Source organism: Vombatus ursinus, unplaced genomic scaffold (assembly GCF_900497805.2).
Source record: "Vombatus ursinus unplaced genomic scaffold, bare-nosed wombat genome assembly UNPS02014945.1, whole genome shotgun sequence".
Classification (NCBI taxonomy): domain Eukaryota; kingdom Metazoa; phylum Chordata; class Mammalia; order Diprotodontia; family Vombatidae; genus Vombatus; species Vombatus ursinus.
This window is the reverse complement of record NW_020954723.1, coordinates 24854097-24881592: the sequence shown is the minus strand read 5'-3', so window position 1 is coordinate 24881592 and position 27496 is coordinate 24854097. Positions and strand designations below refer to the sequence as shown.

Genomic DNA, 27496 nt, shown 5'->3' with positions numbered 1-27496 from the left:
ATGCACTGAAGGAATCACAGAGAAATAAGACAGCTTTGAAACTTACAAATTGAATTTATTATATGTTTTAAAAGCAAGCCATACATATTTGATATCCACGATTTCACATATAATCTTTTTCTCTTCTGCTATGTATTTGGAAATTCCATTTTATTAAATGTTGAAGTTCAGAATAAAAAATATTTAAGGTGATCTTTTCCAAAATTTTAAGAGTATAAGCCAATTAACAATTTACATGATATTGCCCATTGTGTCAGTTTATCAGCATCAGCAGCATACAGGTGTGCCCTTTTTATTCATCCTTCATAAAACTTCATCGTTTTGTGTTTAGATTTTTCCAAAGAAGTTCATTTACTTTTCCCGACTTGAAAAAAAATTAGTAGTAAACTTAATAACCACCAAAAGAAGCAAATGTTTTTGATAAGCTGTACCTTATACTTCATTCCCCCAACAAAACAGTACCAGAAGAATTAATAAATAAGAAACAAATAAAATACTTTTGTCTACATCCCCTTCTAGGCAATTCTACCACCTTGGGCAGTGTTTCCTTCCTTTTTTCCTCTTCTCTACTTCCCCCTCCCCTTCCACTGTTGTCCTGAGTATGTATATATTTCAATCTGCATGCATAGGTTCCATTATTGCTTGGGTTGCATTTTCCATTATGTTAATATACAGCCATTTATTTGATCATTCTCCAATTGTTGGAGTGAATTTTTTAAAAAATGCAGCCTTTTTCTTAATGAAAAAGTTTTCAGAAAGTTAGAATTATTTCAATACTTAGTTACTTAGTAGTTTAAAGTTTTAGGAAGACAAAAACCTTAGTAGACGATTGATTGCTGCTAATTTGGTAGACATGGTTTCATATTTTGACATGGAACTATGCATTCAGCTGTAACCCTGGGTGATCTCTTTGGGGAGAGTTAGTTGACGGATCTTCTTTTCTGCCAGTCCCTTATGGCATCTTTGGAACGCAGGTGTTGCTTATATGGCACTAGCATTTGGGGAGTCAAGGATGTACCTCTGATCAGGGCTTAAATTCTAAAAACCATTCAGGCTAGTGTCTCTCCTGGGGAAGATGCCATCATTGGCTGCCTATGCTAAAAAACTAATTATCAACTTGCAACAAATTTCATTTATCCCAAATCCCTCTAGGATAAAGTATAAGTGACGAATGTTCCCAGGGTGAAGGCTGAGCTGTCACTTGACTTTTTAATGGATTGTGTATATGTGGGTGTAGAAATTCATACTATCTTACTTATTGTCTGGTTCACCTGAACAAAACTCAAAGCAGAAAAGAAATGAATTAGATTTTCAGAAACCTAAAAGGTTTTGTTTTTGCTTTTTTTTTTTTTTTTGTGGATCATATGTAGCCACTAGGAAATTAGATGGATCTTAGATTTTTGGGGGGGATAGGGGTGGGGAAGGGCTCTTCTTTCTATCTCTAGATAGGCTAGAAGTCCAGCAGCCACTCACAAACTTGATCCCCCTACTGATTGTCATGGAAGCTTTTATTGGCTTGAGTGCAGACTTGCTGGCTATGTGGCCATGCTTTAGCCAATGGCCTATATCATCTACTAGCTTCAACCTCCTCAATGGCAGAGGTTCTAGGTGTGCTTCACCACGCCCATCTTGTTTGATGTATCTTAAATCGTCTATGATAAACAGCTCCCCCTACTGACTTATTTTTCTCTATTATGTTACTTCTGAGTGGAGAATTTGATCATATTCAACATATCTTATTGTTTGTGTTTTTTTTCCTAGTTAAGAAGATAGAACCTAGGACCAATGTTTGGTGGTTACAGGGAAGTAGATTTCAACTTGATATTTGGAAGAACTTTCTAACAACACTAAAGCTGTCAGGCAGATGGAATGGACTGTCTTGTTAAGGTTAAGTTAACTTCTGTGCCAATCAAACAGAGGCCAGATGACCATGTATACTCCTCAGTGTTGCCATCATTGAGCAAGAATTTGGATTAGATGGCCTGTCAGGTCCCTTCCAACTCTTTCTACATGATTTAGTAATAACCTTTCCATAAAAGAGCTGTAAAAGCTAGGTTAAAATTTCACCTTTTTAATCTTCAGTTTGAATTCAGTTTTCAAAACTTTTCTGCTTTCTTCTGGACTTACAGTTCTGTCATTTGCATTCATTGAAAATAGGTAATATACTTAGTATTTCCCTTGATTTTATAAGTGATAAAGTACAGTCAACCTGTTAGTCAGCAAACATTAATTAGGTGTTTACTTATGTGCCATGCAGTGTGCTAGGTGCTTCGAATGCAAATCTAAGCACAAAAAAAAAAATAGTCCCTATTTTGAAGGAGCTTACATTCTAATGGGAGAAGACAGTGTGTGAAAAGGACTTGAAGATTAGGGAGGGGAAAATGTACCTATGCAGGGGCACATGGATGAGAAAATCAGGAGTGGAGCCAGGAACGGAGTGAGCGTGAATAGACTGGACACTTCCTAAAATGGTGGTCCCAGGCAGGAACTAATTGATTAAAGGAGGGAGTCACAGTCAAAGTCATCTCCAGGGTGAAAAGACTGTTGATGGAGAGGTGGGAAAGCCTGGAGAGTCAGGAATGGAACCAGGAGAGGAGATAAAAACAAAGGTAAATATAGTCCCTTCCTTCAAGGAGTATACATTCCAATGAGAAGACAATATGTAAATAACTATGTGTGTATATAAGATATATGCAGAGTATATGGAAAGTAATTTGAAAGGGGAGGTATAAGCAACTAGGGGCAATAGGAAAGGCCTCCTGCCTAAGGCAGGTTTTGAACTAAGTCTTTAAGGAAGCCATGGAATCTAAACATTGTCAGTGAGGAGGGAGAGGATTCCGGGCATGCAGGACAGCCAGTGCAAAAGCACGGAAACAGGAGATATAGAAAACATTGACTCATTATCTTTGAATTACATTAAGACTGCAGACTATGAAAAACTTACATACACATCTGTCAAAGTCTGGAATGAAAGGGAAGAGTTTCAAGAAGAAAAGGAGTGGTAATGATGGCTAAAATATTTCAGGGATCAAGGACAACAAAGATTTAAAAAGGCTCTTGGGTACATGTAAAGTTAGGGTCATCTGCAAAGAGTTGGGAAGGAGAGAGTTGACATGACAACAGAAGATTGGGAGTTTAAGGAAAGCATCTGGAGTAGTTGTGGTGGTACTAGTATGTGTGTGAGAAGTAAATAGGATTTTTTAGTAATTCTGCTGTTGTTGTTGTTTGAACGGTACTACTGTTCACTTCCTAGACATTAGAATTAATTCTTTTTATTTTCATCCCTCCAGAACAGGAAATCTCAGGTGTGCCTTGGTATACCCATTCTGTTATTCTACCAAACTATTTCTGTGAAACAAACATGTCTTGATTCCCAAACCGAACAAGCATAAAGCAAGGAAAGAAAAGTATAGACCTATATCACTAATAAACATATATGCAAAATACTAAAATGCTGGTGAAGAGAAAGCAAGGGTGGTTCAGCATTAGAAAAACAATTAGTATATATCTAGCGTAATGGGCAGCTAGGTGGCAGAGTGGGTGGAGCACTGGGCCTGGAGTCAGGAAGACTCGTCTTCCAGAGTTCAAATCTGGCATCAGACACTTAGCAGCTATGTGACCCTGGGTAAGTCACTTACCCCCATTTGCCTCAGTTTCCTCATCTGTAAAATGAGCTAGAGAAGGAAATGGTAAACCACTGCAGTATCTTTGCCAGGAAAACCCCAAAAGGGGTAACAAAAGACTGAAAAAATCTGAGCAGCCAACAGCATGGTAATAACAAAAAGCAGCACAAATCCACCTAAGTAAATTAATGGGGAAGGCAACAAGCATTCACTAAGCATGTAGTACATACCAGGTACCATGGTATAAGGATGCACCTGGAATACAAACACACAAGGAATACATACAAGCAAGAAGAAGGATAGTCCCTACCCATGAGGGTACATTCAAATGTTAGAAGACCGCACAAAAGGGAGCAGAAAAAGGGGAAAGGGAGATACTACATGGTGTCAAAGTGCAAAAAATTGCAAGCAGATTTGGGAGGGGATTGAAGGCTGGCCCCTGGAAGACTGAGAAGGGGCCTGGCATGACAAAGAGATTTTCTGGGGTGAGAAGGCTGTGGATTCAGAGGAAAGTGGCAGGGTGAGACTGAAATCTGAGATATCATAGTGGCCAAGTCCAGAAAGTCAAAAGCAGAACCAGAAAGGGAATGAAGATCACCCTTAATCATAATTCTGTATAATATTCTGCTAATAATTGCAGAACAGACTTTGATAAAGCATTCATTTTTGACGAGCACAGAGATGGAAAGACCCTTTGATAAAGCATTCATTTATGGTAAAAACACTATAAAGCATGGAGGTAAAAGAAACTTTTCTGGAGATGATCATTTATCTAAAACAAAGAGCCAGTATTGTTTGTAATGGAGAAACCTTGGAAGCTTTCCCAGTGTGATTAGGAGTCAAGCACGGATACCCCACTGTTAACATTTTGACATAGTTAACATTTGAGATAGTACTTACACATGCTAGCTACAGCAATCAGATAAGAAAAAGAAATTAAGGGAATTAGTATTGGCTAAGAAGAGGCAAAATTATTTCTTCTTGTTGATATGATTTACTTAGCAAATGTTGGATAATTAGCCAAAATAGAGATTATTAATTGCATCAGCAAAATAAATCCACAAAAATGTTTATTATTTCTGTATAGTGGGAATAGAAACTTTAAAGAAAAAATAAACAGCATTTAAAATGACAAAATGCATTAAATATCTGGATGTTAAACTACTAACACACATGTTTAGTATGAAGGAACATCTGAATTTTTTTTTTTTTTTTTTTTTGAAACTGACTATCATTATGCTAAATTGGTAGATAACTCAAATCGTTCTACATATTTTAATGGTATACTGAACAGATTACCAGGGAAATATTTTTAATAGAATGAGACAAAAATAAAACCAAGGTGAAAGAACAAAAGGTTCAAAAGTATTTAGGGAAATAATGTTTTTTTTTTTTAAAAGGAATGAATGTAAATAAATAAATACAAAAGATTTTGAAGAAGCCACTAATAACTTGAAGGATCAGGAAATGCTCCCCATACATGAGGAGCTCCAAATTGGTCTGGTTGTTTGTATTCATTAATTTGAAATAATATTTTACTTTATCCCCATTTACATGTAAAAACAATTTTTAACATTCTTTTGGAGAGGTGCAGAGGAAGCATTTGTGGTTAAGTGACTTGCCCAGGGTCACTCAGCTAGTAAGTGTCTGAGGTCAGAATTGAATTCAGGTCCTCCTGACTCAATGACTGGTACTCTTACCTACTGCACCGCCTAGCTACCCCACTTAACATTCATTTAAAAAATTTTTTTTAGTTCCAAATTTTCTCTCTCCTTCCCTCACCTCCCCCTTCCCAGAGTCAGTAAGCAATTTGATTTAGGTTATACATGTTCAATTATATTACCATGTTAGTCATGTTGTGAAAGAAGACACAGACCCAAAAGGAAAAAAAAAACCATGAAAAAAATGCAGAAAGTGAAAAAAAGTATGCTTCTATCTGCATTCAGACTTCATTAGTTCTTTCTGTGGAGTTGGATAGCATTTTTCATCATGAGGCCTTTGGAATTGTTTTAGATCATTATATTGCTGAAAATTGCTGTTATTCACAGTTGATTATTGTATGGTATGGCTGTTTCTGTGTACTCCTGATTCTGCTCACTTCACTTTGCATCAGTTCATGTAAGTCTTTCCCGGTTTGTCTGAGGCCAAATTTGAACACAGGAAAGAGGAGTCTTCTGACACCAGGCCTAGCACTCTATCCACTGCACCACCTAAGCTGCCCCCAGAATTGAGCTTTTGGTTCTATTGAATTCACTCTACATTATCTTATATAATTCTTCCCAGGCTTTTCTGAATTTGTCATATTAATTTCTCATAGCACAATAATATTCCATTACATTGTTACGCCATAACTTGTTTAGCTATTCCCCAATTAATGTATATCTTGTTATGTTTCCTGTTATTGATTACAATAAAAAGTAATGCTGTAAATATTTTTGTACCTATGGCTCCTTCTTTCTTTGATCTCTTTGGGTGTACCCAAAGTACTGGCCACCTAGTAATGGTAATTGCTGAATCAAAGAGCATTCACATTTGTGGCTTTTTGGTTATAGTGCAAAATGCTTTCCACATTGGTTGGGTCAGTTCAGTTCCAACATCAAAGCAATAGTGTGTCTTTCTTCTAAGAATTGCCATTTATCTTTTTCGTCGTATTTGCCAATCTGATGGGTGTAAAACAGCTTCATAGTTGTTTTAATTTTCATTTCTATTATAATTGTTTTCATTTTTCACCTAGTTGAAATGTTGTTTATTTTTAATGTTCATCTTGAACTCCTTGAACCCTCCCTTAATCTTGTTTCTAATCTTATAGATGCTGGATTGCCCTTTGTATCTCCTTTTATGATTTTTAAATCATTCTTGAGGGGGCCTGTGATACGTGCCCATTCTCTCTTCTAAAAATTTAGTTGCTGTTATAGTGTTGTTCTTTCCTTCTGGAGATTTTTTCCCCTCCTTTTCTTTTATTCTAGCATTTATGCTTCCTCATATTTTTCATCTCTTAGTTTTTCTAGACTTTTTTTTTTCCTGTGAGGATTTCTCTTTTTTCCCCTCTGCTATGACACTCTTCTGTCTTTACTGCTGTTTTGGCACTTAATTTTATATTGTCTTATTTTTATTTAAATGTTTTACATGCTAAGTTTTAAGTTTTTGGGGAGGGTAGGGTGGGGAAAGGACTGTTCTTTTGTATTCTTCACAAGGCTTTGCAGTGCTGTGGCTGTCATAGGTATCAATAAAGCTAGATGACTGTATTATATTATTTCCCAAGACTTCTTTATGGTATATGTTCTAAGATTTGCTTAGTATAAACTTAGGATAGAATAATAGATTTAGAGATTGAAGGGCCTTCAAGAGACTAATTCATCTGATTATTCGTATCTGTTTATTTTTATTCTGAACTTAAACACCAAAAAGAGATCATTTCTATATACCAAGTAGAGCACAAAAAAAAGGGACTGATTGTATATGAAACTGCGAATCTCTTCCCATACTTCTTGCCTTAAAAAAAAATGTAATTAATTCAGTGCATTACTTTCATAACTGCCCTGTTTTTCTGTGTTGAGAACTTTCTTCTCTTCTCCCTGCAGTTAACAAAAATGCTTCTTTGGCCCTCCTCTTTTTTTACTCCCAGATTTTGGAATTAGGCCACAGCCACTGTACTGTGCACTGCCCTTCTCAGTTGCCTCCAGGTCTAAGCTGTGGGTTTCAGACCACATTGGGGCTTTCTTATGGGAGTCCTCTGCTCTTGCTGCCTCCACCTGCAGAACTTTGCAGACTGTAGGTGTCTGTTGACTAGTCTCTAGTTGGTTACGGAGGTTTCCTTTTTATTTGCCTGCACTTAATGTTGGTTTTTCTAAGTTTCTTGGGGCATAATGGGTAGATTGCTAGACTTGGAGTCAGGAAGATTTCCGTTTGAATTCTATATCAGATATTTAACTAGCCTTGTGACTCTGGGCAAATCACTTAATGTCTCTGGGCTTCAGTTCCCACCTTTGGAAAATAGGGGTAATAATAGCACCTAGCTTACAGGGTTGTTGTGAGAATCAAATGAGATAATACAATATAAAGCTCTTTGTAACCTCAGTAGTAACCTAGATCTATCTAAATGAGCTCTGTTATCATTATTATTATTTTTAGGAGGTCCCCTTTCCATTTGCCCATGGGCTTCTGAGTGACTTTTAGTGATGATTTGGGGTGGGGGGGCTTACTATAGTTTCTCAGTTATTTCTTGATCATTGTTTGGGCTGGTACTATTTTTAGGGAGTAAGTATATGAGAGCTGGGCTGCTTGCCTTCTCTTTTGGGATACTGGAGGCTTCTTTCTCATTTTGCAGATGAGGATAAACAAGCTTAGCAAGGTTAACGCTTGACCAAGGTCATGTGACATACACAGTAAGTGGCAGAGGTATGATTTGAACCTCGATCCTGAAACTCCCCTGCCTACCTGAAAGTATCACCAATATCACTTTGCCTTTGACCCACCTTTTTCAAATCACATTAGAAAATGTTTCTTCTTGGGAAAAGGTAGACACTATCTTTCTTCAGGTTTGCAGTGGTTAAGTGATTTGTCTTCAGTCATGAGTAAATTGGTGGTAAAATCAGGAATAAAATATCTGAATCTCTTATCTCCCAGTTTTCCACTTAGGTTCCATAGGCAAGGTAGCTGTTACTTTTCTCTGTATTTAATAGTTGTAGTTCAACGTGACATCTTGTAGCTTACTCTGCGGGTATGTATTTCTGTCTATCAAGTAGCCTGGTTTTCAGTGACTTTATGTTGTATCTTAAATGTTTGTAAATTTTAGGTTTCCCTTAAACTTTGACATCAGAATTTCAAAAGTAACCTATCTATATTTGATTTTCTAGTGTTATCTTGATATTTAGGTACAAAGATAGGTATCTAGATAGAGTAAAAGATCAAATACTGTTATAGTTACCTTGGATTGGGGAAGTAAGAGAGTACTTGGGTCTATATTAGGGAGATCTATCTATACACAGTCCTCTAAATGACAAATGAAAGGCTAAAAAGCAAATGGCCCTGAGAGTCCTCAAAAACCATTTTCTTCTGTTGTGGCAATGAATTATTAAAAGAAAAAGTCACTTGTTCATAAACTATTCTGGCCATAAGTTCATATGTATTGCCATCCTTATTGAAAGTTGTTTGGGGTAAGTATTGTTTATCCCTTTTTTTTCCTTCTTGCTGTCATGTGACAATAAATTGATATAGCTCTCTTTTGGCTCTTTAAACATGATAATGTCCATTTTTGTTATAGTTCTACCTAATCTGTGTTCCACAAATTTTCCATAATAGTGCTGCTTGAATTATTATTGGATAAACAGTAAGCTCAGTTAAGTCAGGTTACAGTAGAAGTCTTAGCTAATGAACACGTTTTCCTTCCAAAGAAAATAATGGCATAATGTCATTGATTGTTTTCTTTTTCTTAATAGTTATCTTGTCTTCAGATGCACTTCCAAATTAACAGCATAATTAATAGTACTTATAATTTACTGGGTATTGAAGTTTAACTTATTTTAAGTAAAATTAAGGAGGGTTACAGCAAGAGTGTCCTTTTAAAAACCCTTGGGAATTGCCTACTTATCCTCCACAATTTTTTTTCAAGCATTCATTATTAATAGTTCCTAACCTATTCTCCTTTCCAGCTTACCTTTTAAAAATGTATCGGAAGTGAATATGAATTTATTTGCATATTTCCATTATTTACATATAATCTTTTAGTTTCTATCTGCATTTCTGTTTTTAAGACTTTACTAAAAATGTATGATGCATTATAATGACCCAAGCTTGGCACCTGGAGAAGAGTTGAGAAAATGTGCCTCCCTTCCTTCTTTGCCAAGGTGAGGGACTATGGGTATAGACAGGGGTGGGGAACCTGTGGCCTCGAAGCCACATGGGGTCCTCTAGGTCCTCAAGTGTGGCCCTTTGACTAAATCCAAACTTGAAAGACCAAATCCCCTCAATAAAAGGATTTGTTCTGTAAGACTTGGACTCAGTCAAAAGGCCACATGTGCTGTCTCTCCTGTCCATGCTGGAGGGAGCTGATGGTGGGCCCTCCTGGCACCCACCCTGGCCTCCATCTGCAAAGTCCTGGTCCTGCTACTGCTCATCGGGCTCACAACTGCTCAGCGGAGCCCTGTGCTGATCCTGTGATTACTCCTTCCTACTACACCACCTCTGATACAGTCATTTCCACCAAGACTGTTTTCATTGTTGAGATCTCTCAAACGTGCAAGAATGGAGCACAGAACGTGGCCCTTGGTGATGTTAACGGAAAGCAGTTTCCAGTGATCCGTAGCCAGGACACTGGACGTTATCAGGTATCCTGGAGCTTGGAACATAAGAATGCCTGTTCTGGAACTTATGAAGTCAAGTTCTTTTATAAAGAATCCTATAGTCTTCTGAGAAAGGCCCAGAGAAGCAAGGAGGATGTCTCAGCCATTAGACCCTTGTTCACAGTCAGTATGGATCACCGGGGTGCCTGCAATGGGCCTTGGGTCTTTACCAAAGTGGTGGCTGCAGTGATCTTCATGGCGATCTATTATATGGCCTTCAGTGCCAAAAGCAACATTTGGGCCTGAGCCATACGAATTGAGCTTCTCTGCATAGAAGTTTTTCTTCATGCAGAATAAAAGGGTTTGTCATCAGAGGGGGGAAAAAAAGACCACATGTGGCCTTGAGGCTGCAGGTTCCCCACCCTTGGTATAGAATATTGACTATAATATCAAACTTCTTTGTGGTGGTTGATTTTGCTGTGCTAATTTTTTTTCCTTCTTTTAAAAAATTTAAAAATTTAAATTTTTTTTAAATTTAAAAAATTAAGAGTTGATTCAGTGGATAGGAGGAAGGAATATATTAAAAAATGAAGGTGATATAAATGTCTTCTTACTGTTTCTTACGCAAAATACTTCATCTCTGGTCATTAAAGCTTTTGTGCTATATCCCTTATCTAAAATATAATGCTAGGCTTCCTTCAGTGTACCTTCTACATTGGGCCTTTACTGGTCCACCCTCCCCACTCCTTGTTGTTAGTACTCTCTCTTTCTTAAAATTATTTTGTATAAACTTTGTATTTGCTATCTGCATACATGTTATATCCTCTTCCTAATATTATAAGTGTCTTGATGTCAGGGATTGTTTTGTTTTTTTAATTTTAGCACAGTACTAGGTACCTAGTAGGCCCTTATTAAGTGATTTCAGAATTGAATTGAAAATGCTTGATGTATGGCTGAAGTGGAGTGAAGGTTGTTTATGGGAGTTTAGGAGGTTGATGAACTGGAAATTGAAGTTGTGTTTGAAGATAAACTATACACGTAAATATAGATTGAAGGCCCTAAGCATGAGAGAAAAGGTTGAGTTGGAAAGGAAGGTTGGAGAATGACTGGAGGACTGATGATGGGTGTAGATAGGATGATAAATTAGTGAAGTGAACCATAGAGGAAAAGTGGTTCCCGAGTGATAATGGCAGGTTAGTCTGGATGTCCCAGTGAGGAGCAAGGAATGTACCTACTCCTCTTCCTGGCACATTGTATTGGGGAGCACCAGCACAGGTATAGTCAGTGTTGATAAGAATACCTAGTAGTGCATTGTTTTTGGAAAGAACCTATGTGTCAGTGAGTGTAAAAAGATTTTTTAGAAAGAAGATGAAAAGAGTTTAAGAGGAAAGGTTTTAAAGTAAAGGGGAATTTATTTTTAACAGATTTTATTGATATCTTTTGTTTTATATCGCCTAAATTTCCCCTGTTCTCCTTCCCCCACTCAGGGAGCCATCCTTTATAAGGAAAAAAAAAATTGAAGAATAATAGAAAAAGAAGAAGAAGAGAAAAAAATTAGCCAACCACCTAGAAAAAACTATTACATAGGCAATGTTCCATGCTTTTGGGGAACCCTCCTCTCTTTTCTGTAGAAGATCAGGGGGAATCATCTTCTCATATCTCTTCTTTGGGGCCAGATCTGTTCTTTATAATTTTGCTGCACTCATTTTTTATTATTTTGTGGTGGTTCTTTCCATTTTAATTGTTACAGTCATTGTATGTAGCGTTTTCTTGTCTTTGCTTACTTCACTTTGCATCAACTCTTGTAATTCTTTTTGTGCTTCTCTGCATTAAACATATGTTTTTTCTTACAGTAATGTTCTGTTGCATTCATATACCACAATTTGTTTTGTACATTCCCTGGTCACTCAGGTGAACTTAAAAAAAGCAGAGGTAGCAGTCATGATCATAACAAAGGCAGCAATAAAAATAGATGTTAATAAAAGACATGAGAAAATTTCATTATATGTAAAAGCACTAAATATAAATAAGTAATATCAGTATATAGTATATATGGACTTAATAGGATAGCACATCTAAATATACTTGAAGGAAAAGTTAATTGAATTAAGCAGCAGAAATAGATGCCAAAAGTATAAATATTGGGGACCTTAATGTGCCCCTTTCAGATGTAAACAAATATAACAAAATGATATGTCCTAAATACAAGTTTAGAAAATTTAGCCATAATAGTTCTCTGGTAGTTACTGAAAGGCAATAGAAAACAGTTTACATATTCTTAGCTGTTTGTGGCATCTTTACAAAAATTAACCATTGACTAGAACCTGCAGCCTCGAGGTCATATATGGCTTTTTGACTGAGGTCAAGTTTTACAGAACAAATCCTTTTATTAAGGGGCTTTGTTCTGTGAAGTTTAGATTTAGTTGAAAGGCTGCACTTAAGAACCACATGTGACCTCGAGGTGGCAGGTTCCTTGCTCCTGGACTAGAACATAAAAGTCTTATGTAAGTAAATGCAGAAAAGCAGACATTTTAAGCACATCCTTTAATAAATATAACGCAATAAAATTTATAACCAACAGAGGACTTTTGAAGAAAAGTATGCCAATTAAAATGGAGACTAATTTAATTAACATAGATAGACCTTTACCTGATCTGATTTTTTTAAAGAAAAAGAAAACATTTTCCTGTTTCAGAAATGAAAATGAGTGTTTAATTATGAAGAGGAAGTAAAAGAAATTATCAGAAACTACACAACTGATCAATGAAATGAATCATTAGTTACAAAATTCTAAAATATGCAGATTAACAAGAAAGACAGAATTTAAATAATCCAAATTTCACTGAATGCTGATAAAGGAAGTCATATTATCATGCCATCTTGCTCCACTACAAATTTATTCTTCCTTGACTCCCTCTCACAATACACATGGGCTATTTCAAGCTTTCTTTTCCCTCTAAACAGTCTTGTGCCCTCTCTTTCTCAGCAAAGTTTCTCACCCCCTGCTTTACTGACAAAGGAAAAGTCTGTCCTTTGTGATTTCTCTTTCTCCCCTATTCAGTACCGTAGAATCTTTCATAGTTCCCTAATCTCGTTGCCTTTGCTCTAGTCTTTAACAAAGGCCTCCTTGCCCAGGCCATCTCCTCTCCGTGTGCCTTTGATCCCATTCCTTCTCCTGCTTAGTTTCTTTGAGATTTGGGTTTCCTCTTTGGTATAATGAGGGTATTAGAGTTAATCACCTTTGTGGTTGTTTCCTTTCAGTTCTAAATCTCTATTCCCTTGATCTCTTCCAGGAGCATATCCCTTCCATCATCTCTTATTTTTGATCATTCTTTATCTACTTCTTTATTTCATACATTCATGCCCTGGTCTTTCATGCCTCTGTTCTTCTATCATTTAAACAAAAAAAGTTCACTTGACCTGTCATCCTCAAGCTTTTCATCCTTTCATCTTAGCTCCATTTTATAGCAAATCTAGAAAAATCAATCTATACTTATTGCCTATACTTCCTCACCTCCCACTCAATTCTCAAAGTCTTGTAATCTGCAAGCCCACCATGAGACTGGAACCTTTCCAGATTTGCCAACAATTGCCAAACAGTTTTTTAAATAAATTTTTATTTATCCCTCTTCTTTTTTTATATCACAATAATCTCCTCTAGTATCTCTCTCCTTCCTTTTCCCTCTCCCAGAGAACTGTCCCATATAACAAAAATTTTTAAAGACACAAGACAAATCAGCATAATTGATTAATATATCAAAAATTCTGAAAATATATGTAACGTACCACACTTGCAGAACTCCTACCACCGCAAAGGGGTGGGGCAGAGATATCTTCTCATATCGCATATTTAGAACCCCTTCTTTGCTTGTTCTTTGTAGTTTTGTAGCATTCGCTTTTGATTTTATGTGTGTGTAGTGGTTCTTTCCATTTCTATTGTTATTTTGTATATTGTTTTCTTGGCTGTTTACTTCACTCTGTATCATTTAATGTACATCTTTCCATGCTTCTCTGTCATTCATCACCTATATTACTTCTTACAGCACAGTAATATTCCATTACAGTCATGTACCACAATTTGTTTAGCCACTCTCCGATTAATGAGCATATACTTTGTTTTCAGTTTTTTGATATCACAAAAAGTGTTGCTACAACTATTTTACTAATGATCTTTTAATTGATAAATCCAATTACATTTCCTTGTCCTCCTTGATTTCTTGGAAGCTTCTGACACTGTTTACCACACTCTTCTCCTGGTTACTCTTCTGATCATTTTATGTGCTTTGCTGAGTCATTATCTGTCTCCTACAGGTGATGCTCCCAGAGATTTTTCTTTGCTTTCTACAAATCTCATCAGTTCTACCAGTTGAATTATTGTTCAAATGACTCCCTAATCTACGTATCCAGCCTTTAGTCTCTTATAAGCTTAAATCCTTTAATACTGTCTCCTTGTGGACATCTCTAACTGCGTGTCGCATTGACATCTCAGACATGTCCAAAACAAAGCTGACTATAGTTTCATCAAACAATCCACCCTTCTTTCAGACATCTTGATTTCTCATGATTTCCACTCTCCTTCTGGTCACTCAAGTTCTTAGCCTTGAAGCACTACTTCATTATTCATTCTAGTGGCAAGTCTAGTTAATTTCTGCCCCCATAACATTTTTTTTTTCATCTATCTACCTCTCTCCACTTACACAAACACTAACAGTGCAGACCTTCGTTGCATCTCACTTGGACTCTTGTAATAACTTTTTGTTTAGTCTCTGTTTCCAATATCTCCCTGTTTATTCCATTCTCTATATAGCTGCCAAAATAATGATCCTAAAGAGGAAGTCTGACTATATCACTTACCTGCTCAGAAATCTCCAGCTGCGGGAACCTTCCTCCCCCATTGTCCCTTTCAGCTTCTTTTCAGGTTGTCTTCTTCTGTTAGACTGTGAGCTTCTTGAAGGCTAGGACTATCTTTTGTTTTTGTTTCCCCAGTGCTTGATACAGTGTTTGGCACGCAGTGGGAGCTTAATAAATGTTTATCAACTGTTGACTATTGCATCTCATCTCAGTTCAATTCAGCAAACATTTACTTAGGGATTACTGTGTGTCACACATACTGTGCTAAGTGCTGTGGATATAAAGAATAATACTAAATAGTCATTATACCTTCAAGAAGCTTATACTCTGCAGGGGAGTGAAGGGGCTAGGGATACAACTTGTACACAGATAAGTAAATATAACATATATGCAAAATACAAGTGATTTCTAGAGGGGGAGAGCACTAACAACAAGGGGGACAAAAGGTGTCACCTGAGCTGAATTTGAAGAAAGTTTAGAGGGCAGGCTTCTCATAGAAATAACTTTGATAATGGGAAGGATTTCACCAGGAAAAGAGTTGGTACTCTAGATGCAGACAAGAGTGTGAGCCAGCATATAAAGGCAGAAATTATTGGATGTCGTGGATGCCAGGAAGCTCAGTTCGTCAACACACAACGCAGGCAAAGAATAAAAGTTTCATATAAGGTAAAGTTAAAATGGTTCCAGACTATAAAGGACCTTTAATGTCAAATGAAGGAATCTGAATTTTTTAGTAGGCAAGAGGGAGCCATTAAATGGTATTGGTTTGTTTTTGGTGATGTTTGTTCCTTTAATAGAATGTTGCAGTGTTAATCCCCAAACCAACCTCTTGAATTGATTTACTCTCCAAAGCCTTTAGGCATTCATCCATCCATCCAACAGATTTTTAAAAAATGTGTGCAAGGTACTTCACGTGTTTCTGATTCAAGTAACGTTAGCACATAAAGTAAGCAAATCATTTGGTGGACTAATACAGTTACAAAATGAAAATGAAAAATTTCAAAGGAAATCCTTGCTTTTAAATCTTCTAAAAACGAAACTATATATTTAGCTTTTTTTTTTTTGGCAAAGAATATGTATTAATAAGGTTATATCAAACGACTGGAGGGCATTTATTAAATCAGTTCTTCCTTACTAGTGTTTTAAATCACGATTTAAATTAAATCCATCTTATACTAGAAGATGGATATATAATAAACCTTAAGGATTCGCAAATTTATTTACTTATTTTTAATTCTCAGCAAGAATTCAGCTTTAGATTAAAAGCATATACCTCAAGTTTGCAAACAAGGCCATTTCTATTAAAATAAATAAACTAAGTTTATTCCATGGGCTTAGAAGCAAAGTTGTGTAGTGGCTCTGGGGAATGTTTGTGGCATGGAGAAAAGCATCTTAAATTTCTATGCAAGTCATATACAAAGTGTCATTGCAGTGTGAAAATAGTGGAGAAAATAATCTCTGTTCACAACTCTACATACTTGATGTATCCTAGGCCTTCAAGTTCTGTGTTCATTGGATTTTGTGATTTTGTGTGTAAGATTTGTATTTTTTTTTTGAGGTCAGTATTTCCATGTGTTCTACTTGGTGTCAGATCTAAGATTCTTAGGATATAAAGTTCCATTAAAAAATAATAATAATCTCAGCCCCTCCTTCCTCTACACTTCCTCCCCTTGTGCACTCATTTTGTATAATATGGTAATGATATCACCGTAGCAGTAATTACGGGTCATCTTCATTTCTTTCATCTCTGCCGGTTCTGATGGCTTCATTCCTTTGACGGAGAAGATTTGGCTCCTGGTGCTATGATTATTTTGTTAAGCGTTATTCGAATAGACAGGAGTGAGAGAAATTAATCAATCCAAATGCAATTAGCATCATGTTTAACCCAGTGATGGACGTCTCAAGGTGAAACAGCCAGGGGAGTTTCAGACATTATTATTCAATCCAGTGGCTCTTATCTAAATTATAATCAAGAGAGGTTTTTATTGGCTTCACAGAGAGGAGATGTAACTCTTTCCCAGCCCTAGGGGTCAAGAGATTGGGCCTTAATCTTTCTAGGACTGTGGCTATTGCCAGCTCTTTAAAATAGGAAATACCAGATAAGCATCTTCTCTTAATGTCTGTCACCTAAAATTGTCTATATTATATTATTCTTGTTTTCCTTTGGCTTGAAGTGGTCCTTAAAAAATTATTCTGTAACTGTTTTAGGGATTGATATCTAACCTGTGGCAAAGTGGCATCACTGGTATCTGTTTTATATACTTTTTTTGGTAAAGTCATTATCACTACACTTTTGTTTAAGTCCCACAAAATGGATTATTATAGTGGGATGTTATCCCCCTTTATAGATGAGGAAATTGAAGCCCTGAGAATTTGATTAGTTCAAGGTCATATAATGAATATGTCTCTGAGATTTACTACCATATAAGGGCATGGGTAGTTCCTGACAGATCTGTGGGTATTTAATAAATATTCTAGTCCTGAGAATGATAGGAATACATTGCTTGAATCGCTGATTCACATTGCTCTTCATTCAGTTCATTTCTATCCTTGAAAAAAGGAAATGGATACATCCGTGAAGTAGGCTCTGAGACAAAGTGAGAAATAAATAAAATTGTGAACTTAACCCTTATTCCTTGAACACAAGTTTTATATATGTTTGGAGGGAGTGAGATGATGGTTGTGAATTTGAAAACTAGTGTGTTTTGCACTTAAGAGGGCATAACAAGGAGAGCTGATAGAAAAACACAGGCTTTAATCTGAATGTAAAAAAAATTTTTTTGGATACCGGACAGTTAAGATTTTTCTTTTTCTGCCTTCTGTATTTAAAGTATCATGGTTGACATTTCACATTCCTACTTGGTGTTTTAAGAATAAATCTATTGGTTGAGTTATCTTTGTCTTCTCTCTGTTGTAGAAAGCCAGTTAGAAGATTTTTCAGTACTGGTGTTGCACAAATTTGTTTAACTGCACAGATGAATATATTATTTGTCATGCTATTGCTACATTCCCTAGGAGTGAGCCATATGTTAAATTTAAAGAAAATGTTTAAATGTAGGTTTGATTTCCTGATTCAGTAAGAAAATAGCCTTTTCTTATCTGTCCTTTAGAAGAAAATTAATTTAACATTTAATAAATTTAAATTTAATTAATAAAATGAATTAATAAATCAATTAAATTTAATAAAATTAATAAATTAATTAATAAATTTAAATTTAATTAAATAAATTTAACATTTAATTTCCTGCTATGTGCAAGACACTGTGCCAGGTACTAGGAATACAAAGATGAGAGAATCTTCTCTGAGGAGGAAATGTATTTTATCACCACGTCCCTTGAACTAAGATTGGTTATTACATCTATTCTAATTTCTGAAAATTTTCATTTTCATTGTTGTAGTTGGATATATTCTTCTAGTTTGATTTTCTTTATTCTCTATCAATTTATACAAATCTCTCCATGTTTCTCTTACTACCTCATACTTGTCATTGCTATGTCACAATAATATTTTTTATTCATATACTACAGTTTTAACTATTGACCACTTTATTTTCACTGTTTTGCTAGTCAGAAAAGTAGTGGTATCACTGCATCACTAGAACGTATTAGTAATTTCTTTCACATAATTCCTTTTTTTAATTCTTTTTTTAAAATTTTTAGTTTTCAACATTTACTTCCACAAGATTTTGAGTTCCAAATTTTCACCCCATCTTGCCCCTCCCCCCACCCCAAGTTGGCATGCATTCTGAATACCCCTTCCCCTAGTCTGCTTTCCCTGCTATCTCTCCCCCCCTTCCCCTTCTATTTTCCTGTAGGGCAGGATAGATTTCTGTACCCCATTTCCTGTATTTCTTATTTCCCAGTTGCATGTGAAAACATTTTTTTAAACATGTGTTTTTAAAACTTTGGGTTCCAATTTTTCTCCCTTCCTCCCTCCCCACCCACCCTTATTGAAAAGGCAAGCAACTCAGTATAGGCTATACATGTGCAGTTATGCAAAACACTTCCATAGTAGACATGCTGTGAAAAACTAATTCTATTTCCCTTAATCCTATCCTGCCCCCCCCATTTATTCTGTTCTTTCTTTTAACCCTGTCCCTCCTCAGAAGTATTTGCTTCTGATTATTCCCTTTCCCAGTCTGCCCTCCTCTCTATCATCTCCCTACTCTTTTGTCCCCTTCCCCTCCTATTTTCCTGTAGGGTAAGACAGATTTCCATACCCAATTGAGTGTGTATGTTATTCCCTCCTTAAGTCAAATTCTATGAGAATAAGATTCACTCATTCCCTCTCACCTTCCCCCATTTCCCCTCCACTGTAAGAGCCTTTTCTTTTCTGTTTTTTGTGAGATAATTTAACCCATTCTACCTTTCCCTTTCTCCTTCTCCTAGTATAATCCTCTCTCACCCCTTAATTTTATTCTCCAGATATGACCCCTTCATCTTCAACTCACCCTGTGCCCTCTCTCTCTCTCTCTCTATCTATCTATACATATAATTTTTTCCCTCCAACTACCCTAATACTGACAGAGGTCTCATGAGTTACAAATATCATCTTTCCATGCAGGAATGTAAACAGTTCAACCTTAATAAGTCTCTTATGATTTCTCTTTTCCTGTTTACCTCTTCATGTTCCACTTGAGTCTTGTATTAGAAAGTCAGATTTTCTATTCAGCTCTGGTCTTTTCATCAAGAATGCTTGAAAGTCCTCTATTTCACTGAATGTGTCCTCTATTTCACTTAATGAGTCCTCTATTTCACTGAATGTACATAATTCCAAATTGTCTTCTGTACCATTTTCCAGCTCTGCCACCAATATGCGGCTAACTTCTTATTGCTCCTCCAACGTTAACTGTTCCTGACTTTTTGTATCTTTGACAATTTGATTGTAAGGTAAAACTTCAGAGAAGTTTCACTTTATGTTTTTCTTATTTTTAGTGATTTAGAGCTTTTTTCATGAAAGTGGTAGTTGATAGTTTGAATTTCTTCTTTTGAAATCTATTCATATGATTGACCACTTATCTATTGAGGAGTGGCCCTGAATCTTATATATTTATATCAACTCAATATGTATCTTAGATATCAAGCTTTCTGAGAAGCAGCATCACATAAGATCCTGGACTTGGAGTTAGGAAGACCTGAGTTCAAATTGTGCTTTTATCATTTGCCAATTTTCTGACCACGGGCAAGTCTCTTGACTTCTTTGAGCCTTAAGCAACTCTTTACACCTTGTCTCTAAATTATAATATGATCTGTGTGGGTGCTTTACCATGAAATATAGATCCTTTGATGTAACCTTGATGGATCAGACTTTTATCAGTGATGGCTAATGCAAAGATATTTTCCCCACTCTACATTTTTTCTTTTCTAGTTGCATTGATCTTGTTCCTGTACAAGTTGTAAAATTTCATATATTTCACCTTCAAACCCTTTATGAAAATAATCTACATGCATATCAAGGACGTTCTCAATGTATGAGGAAGAAGCAGGCAGACTTTTGTAAATTGTATCCTACAACAGGTCACCTTTTTAGAGTCACACAGTTAGGTGAAAGGTTTAGAAAATAAAAAATCCCCTTACTGGTTGATGATTCAGATTCAGGGAACATCTATTAAATACCTACTGCCCATGAGGCACTGTGCTAGCAGGTGAGAATACAAAGATAAAATGGGAAAAAAACAACTCTGTCTTCTAGAAACTTACCTTCTACTGGGGGAACAACAATATACACAAAGACAGATAATTATAAAGTGTGATTACATATAACAAAGTGACACCTTCCACAAATATATCTCCCATATTTAAATGGATCTGTGATCTCCTATGGTTAACATCTTTCCAACAGTGCAGGTTGTGACCCATCTATGCCCTTTTGTTCTCTGTAGCTCTTGTCAGCATCTTCCTGTGAGTCAACCCCAAGAAGTCTTTCTAATGTACTAGGGTTTTCCTCTTGTTGCCTTAGCATTCCATGGATATAGCATATGCCAGTAGAACATACATGCTGGCCATTGATTACCTGTGCTCTAACCACTTGATTACCCTACCTTCTTTTCCCACCTTACATTTTTAATGATGTCATAGTTTATGCCACTTCTTTTGCACAGTTCTTGTTGGTAATGTGTTGCAGCCTACTTTTTCCCTCTATGTGCCTCCATTATTCTCTGTATGACTAAAAACTTTATGTTTTTTTAGAGACTATGTTATTCTATAGCAGCCATACAGCATCAGTGTTATTGTTTTTAAAAGATGGGCTTTTAGTTCAAGGAGAAGCTTGGGGTGATTAGAAAAACTATGTAGTTTCCCAAAGGCAACCCAGCCTTCTCTCTTCGTTTTTATTTCTGAGCCTGTGTGATGCACAGTGCACACTTACAGCTGATTTACCATTACATGTTAACTAATGTGATGGAAACACTAATTAGACTTACACTTCTCACTGCATGCAATCAAACTTCATCAATCTGTATTGTGCAAACAATACAAATATCAGCCCTCTAAGAACAAATCACTAACCTGAGTCTTATTCCTTCTGATAAGTGTCTTTCAAGTGGTAACCATGACTAGGTTTCCCCTTTGCCCAGCTGGAGGTCATGTGTTTTTTTCCAGAGTGGTCATCTGGCAAGTCTCTGTAAATCAGCAATACCCCCGCTTGAATACTGTCTACTTGAGTTTCTAGTACAGGGAATGCAGGAACCTGTCCCAGTCATGACCCAGGAATAGTCTAATGGCTAGCTCTTCTGGTGGATTTCTTATAGTTCTAGCTATCAGTGTTCCTAATTTAGTTTCCACATAATTTGATTAGTAGTTTATAAACTACTTACATAAGTGTTTATGATATTTTTCTCTTGGTGGTCTATCCTATTAGAGGGTCCATATACTTGCTTATTATTTTTGGTTATCTAAAAGCACAATGTGTTATTCAGTATGTCAGACTACACAAGTGCATATATTCTTATTGAAAAACAACTTGTTTGGGGCAGCTAGGTGGCGCAGTGGATAGAGCACCGGCCCTGGATTCAGGAGGCCCTGAGTTCAAATGCGGCCTCACACACGTAACACTTACTAGCTGTGTGACCCTGGGCAAGTCACTTAACCCCATTGCCTAGCCAAAAAGAAAAGAAAAGAAAAACAACTTGCTCAAAACAACTCTGTCACAGAATGGAGGCTTAAAACAGAATGGTGTTAATTTTGCTAAGTTGACAAACATTCCTACTATCTTATTGAGGTAATAGAACATTCTCACTATAGCCCAGTGCATGGTCCATGCACATTGTCTGTCCAAGGTATTTATATTCATGGACCAGGTCCATGGGCTGTACAACTTATCTTGACAATAGGCATTCTTCATTGACTTGGTTTTTTCCAGTGTGGACATGGTAGACTGAATTCTTTTAGTGCTTATGGATCTCATTTGGGAAGCTTTGCAGTGTTCATGGGCTTGATGCAGTCATCACATTGCCTTTGCTTTGAATTGTATTTGGTTCAGTGATCTGTGTATATGTTAAAATCATAGAATGTTTCTTGAACTGAATGAATGAAATAATAAATAACACTTATATAGCACTTTAAGGTTTGCAGATTGCTTCACTCATATTATCTCATTTGATCTTCACAATAACCCTGTGAGATATTTCCTGTTATTGTCTCTGTTTTACAGATGAGGACACTGAGGCTAGGATAGGTTAAGTGGTTTTCCAGAGTCATGGATCCAGCCATTGTGCTAATTTCTAGGAATACAAATACCAAAACCAGTGAATCTCAGACTTCAGGGAGTTTATATAGATAACACATACAGGGGAGTGGCGGCCATGGAAGTTGCAGGGGTAGTGAATTGAGCCATAGGACAGTTAATTGGGATGCTTTTTCTGGGAATGGTAGTTTTGATTTGGTTACTTTTGCCTAAGCTAGAAATGGAAAAGTGAGTTGAGAAGGAGGGAAGGTTATACATACAAATGGCTGGAGAATAGATAGCATGGTAGGCCTGAGCTGGGCCTGATCTGGTGAAACTGCAGGGCTCCAGAAGGAGGCTAGAGTGCCGGGTTATGGTGATGGGTGGAGCTGGCACAGCAACACTGCAGGTAGATGTCCAGAGAGCAGGACAGTTGGTTTGGGTTTAGATGATGATAAACTACCCGTAAGGAATAAGGAGCACCAAGACAGGGGGTCCAGGTCGAAGTGCAGCCCCGTGGCATGAAGATGTCCAGCAAAGATAAATGACACTCTGTTAATATCAAGCAAGTATAAAGTTGGAAAACATAGGTTTGCCAAAGGTATTTGCCAATATCCAATACAGAGACCAAAACTGAAAGGAGATTCCTTCTAAAGTTCCAACTTCTTAAACTTCCAGCAAAAATCTTACCTTCTACAGGAAGCCTTTCCTGATCCCTCTTAATTCTAGGGCTTCCTCTCTGTGGATTATTTCCAGTTTATCCTGTACAGAGTTTGTTCATACATAGTTGTTTGTATGTTGTCTCCTCCATTAGATTGTGAACTTCTTGACAGAAGAGACCATTTTTTGCCTTCTTTGTGTCCCCAGTGCTTAGCAGTCCTGGTACATAGGAGGCACTTAATAAGTGTTTACTGATTGACTATAGATAGTGAAGTTCTCCATATGCTTCTATTAGTAGATGATATATCGATTACATGCAGCCCCATAACATTGCAAAGCCTTCTCATGAGATGAATAGGGTATTCACGCCTCTGTTGTGAGGGTTTGCTGAGCCCTTTTCAGGGTTGCTCAGCCACCTTTGGTGTCCACCTTCACCTCACTCTCACCTGTGGCTCCAAAAAGCTGTGGTTTGCACAGCAGCCACAACAACCACAGCACCCTGGTAAACCACTTCATCAGACAGCTAAACCGGGTCGAGAGTAACTGACAGGCCTCAAACCCCTTGGTGAATTAGGGGGGTGTCTACGCCAAGTATGCGAAAACTTTCTCCAGCAAAATGGGCAGATGAGAACAGTTTGTTCCAACTGCCATGAAGGTGGCTGAAGCAGTTGCTATGAAGTGCTTAGAGCTTAGTTAGGCATCAAAGACAACCAGGTTATCCATAGCATCCCAGGCCATCACCAGTCATCCTGACTTTTGTCTTGCCGCTGTACTTTGATGACTCAGGAGGAGAGAGTGAGGTTGATGACTTTGCACAACTCTGCATCATTTAAATCCAATTCATGTACAGGATAAGATATCACCCGTGAGGTCATTGGTCCTCTTCAAAAAACAGGACAAACAACAGATGATACATAAACACAAGAATTCTAAGTTTTCACATGGAAAAACCAAAATGGATGAAGAATGCCTATTGCCCAGATTATAATATACAGTTAAGAGAGCTGAACCTTCTGTATATCTCTATCTTGGATACGCAATATCACTGTCTGAAAGGCATTAACATTTTAAAGAATGTACTTCCACTATTGTTATTTACTCATTGAAGAAGCCTTTATAAGCAACTATTTCTAAGTAAGTCTCCTTTATTGTTACCAGCTGGGAGCAGGGAGAGTCTGTGATGATAAAGGAGCAAACCCCCCCCCCCCCCCCCCCCCCCCCCCAAAATTCAGAACAATTCCCCCTAAGCTTTTGTATCCTTTCATTTCCTAGTTTATACTTGACACTTAGTGGCTACCTTTCTTTCCTGTTAATGGATGAGTCTTCAAGGATGCAAAAGGTTTTTAAAAGAGTAGCCAAATGCCATAAAATTGACAAATGCCATTACTACTCCAAAGAAGCCTTCTCTGTGACTGGTCACTCAGGCATCATTTCGGGACACAGATTTGAATTGAATAGGATTTCTAAATCTCCTTTCTGACTTCCAGCCATAAATTGCTGTCCAGTATAGCTCAGCAGATGACGACTTCCAGCTGCTGGCCTTATGACATGGTATTTGATCTTCTATTAAAAATAGTGTTTCACAGATACAAGTCATTCACATTGCTGTTTGCTTTATTTTTTTCCTGACCGTCCATATGTCTTGTAGTGCATTTGGACATGTTTTTCTTAGAGATGTGGGAGAATCATTGGTAGTGATCCTTTTTATCCTCATTGCATTTTTCTTGTTATTTTGTAACACTGGAAAGAGTGTCAGGACCAGTAGTTTTCATTTGGGATTGAAAACCAAATGTCATGTCCCTATTTGATTAAAAAGTTACTTAAGCTTTAAATTGTTCCCTACATAAAGATCTAGTGGAATTATGCTGGCAGCTGCCTAGAAGTTAAAATCTGGAAAATCTTTGTAATGAAACCCATATGTCATGGGGAAAGGGTGCAAAGCCCTGGCAGAGTGGGCTGATCTTACAAGAGATTCTGTACCCAATCTTGTTAACCAGCATGACTGCCGGGTAATCCCTCATTCCCTCACTTGTAAGAAATCAATCTATACCACTGAATCTTTTTCAACCAGCCACCGCAAAATTTACTGCAGAAAGCAGTTTGGGGACAGTCATCATGGAAAAGGAGCCAAAGGCAAGGCTAAATGCGGGATTGCAGGATTGGAAGTTCTAAAGAAGAGGCTATATTAAACCTTGTTCCTCCCTCTCAGCAAGAAAAGATAGAATCCTCCCTTCAGCCCTGACCTTTTTAGGTAGATACCTACGAAATTGGGTTTGGAGATCATGGTCCCATCATTCAACTGGCATAAAAATCCCAATTATTTATAGCTACAATGATTCCTAGTCTTTGTGTATGTGGAAGTCCAGGGGCAACTGATAAGGAAGTAAAAAGATTAATCTAAATTTAAGGTTTCTTTGTAATTTACTCATTCAGCATCTTAAAATAGTATATAGCCAGAAACCTCTTTCCCATACTAACTGGAATAATTCATTTATTAACCCTGTGGAGATTGTATCTTTTGTTTATTTATCATTTTGCAAACATGTGCTGCCCCTACAAAGTTCTGTAAATCATGATTTGATATGGAAGGGTCATGTTTCTGTTCTCCACAGCACAGATTGTGGCATCTGCAGATTGACACTTCCTCTGGCCACAGGCATTACAATGTGGTGGTAGCATTTCCTTCTGATTCTTATTTCTCTGAACAAAAAGCCTGGAATCATAAATGTCTGATTGAAAAGGTCAATAAATGGTACTGGCTTGAGACAAGACTAGTTTTGTTTAGGAGCACTGTGGTATTTTGTCTTGCTTTTCCCCCTAACTATAGCACAAAAGGAAAACTGGGGATTGAGAGAGAGCTGGGGAAAAAAAAACCAAAACAAAACAAAAACTAAGCTTAGAAGGAAATAACCTTGCCCAGTCATAGAGAACCAGGAATACATTTTAACTGTAATATTGAAAACCTGAAAGAAGGATAGGCGCTAAACAGGAATAAGAGAAACGTTTTGTGAAATTTCTATACCATTTCCATTTCTACATGGAAAAGAAATTTGGGGTCCTTGTTGGAAGATTTTTAGTGATATACATTTAAAAATAAAAGCGTGTATGTGTGTGTGTGTGTGTGTGTGTGTGTGTAGAAGAAGAATGCAGAATAGCAGAAGGCTGTTTCCTGCTCCTAATGGGATTTTGTAGCAGCATGTGTGTTTGTTTCAGAAGTCAGAAATGAACAGATGTTGGTATAAATTACCTCTGTGTCTGATGTCTTGCAAATTAAAAGCGCGGTTGGCATCACTAAACAATTTCCCCAGGTTGGGGGGTGGCATTTAGCGGGTGGTGATTATTGTAGCAGGTCGGTAAGAATCTTTAAGCTGCAGCAGAGCACGATAGCATGGATAAAGAAATGAGGAATAAAAGGAGAGGTCTGTGAATTAATCAGAAATGTTAACATCTCTGATGACAAGTGAACAGGAGGGCACGTGCTCTGGAGCAACCCCCAACCCACAGTAATTTCTGTCTCTCTGCACAGAAGGGGCTGGTGCTTACAATCTGATTTATAGGGCACAGCCCTCTTTTGGGGAACGGAGGTGTCATGTATTCGTATATCTCCTATATGGGACTGGCAGGAGAGAAAACTTTCTCCTCTCCCAAGTAGACGATGATGTCTTTTGAATTGCTTCTACTTTTACAGTGGTGTCTGCCACTTCTGCGATTGGATTAGGTTGAAGGGGGAGGAGTGAGTGAAGGGAAAAGGATCTGTTAAATTCAAGAAGTTCAAGCCACTGGAAGAGATTGGAAAGTTCATTTTTTTTTCCTTTTAAACTCTTTTGATCTCTCAGATTAAATGTTTGCTCATTGTGGCATCTTAAAATATTGACAACCTTTCATTTTGGAAAGACATTGGAAAGTAGGCAAAAATCCAAGGGACATTGAAGCAAAAAGTGCAGCAGGGTGAGTAGATAATTAGTGAGACCAGTGGCAGTGCTCCAGGCCCAAATGCTTTTGGTTGCAGGGATCCTAGCCAACTCTGGATTCCTGCATTGCCCCATGGCAACTTTCAAGAGCGGTGGAACCAGCTGGGCTCTAGAATCATTCATTCTATATGCTTTTTAAAGGCCTCAGGCAATGAGTACCCTAAGGCAGGCGGCCCAGTAGACTGGGCCAGGTTTTTTCGTTCCACACATCGGGTTAGACTATCTGCAAAAAAGGCCAAGACAGATTTATATGATGATACCAAGCTCGAGGAAGGAGTTTCTTTGGAACTTTTGGAAACTAGTAATCTCATGTCATTGTTGCTTCATGTCTGGATTAAAGGCCTCTTCTGCTTTCCATCTATTCCCATCTATCCCCATCAAAGTATGTCAAAAAGCGAGGCATCTGAGGCTTGAAGATCTTCTGAAGCTGTTTGACCTCTCCGAGCC

At 37.3% G+C, this 27496-nt stretch overlaps 1 protein-coding gene and 1 pseudogene across 1 annotated transcript in view; both read left to right on the top strand.

Annotated features, from left to right (window-relative positions):
• Positions 1-27496, top strand: part of LIN52 (lin-52 DREAM MuvB core complex component) — a 109588-nt gene that overhangs the window by 77025 nt on the left and 5067 nt on the right. The window lies entirely within an intron of this gene.
• LOC114030025 lies at positions 9658-10210 on the top strand (annotated as a pseudogene).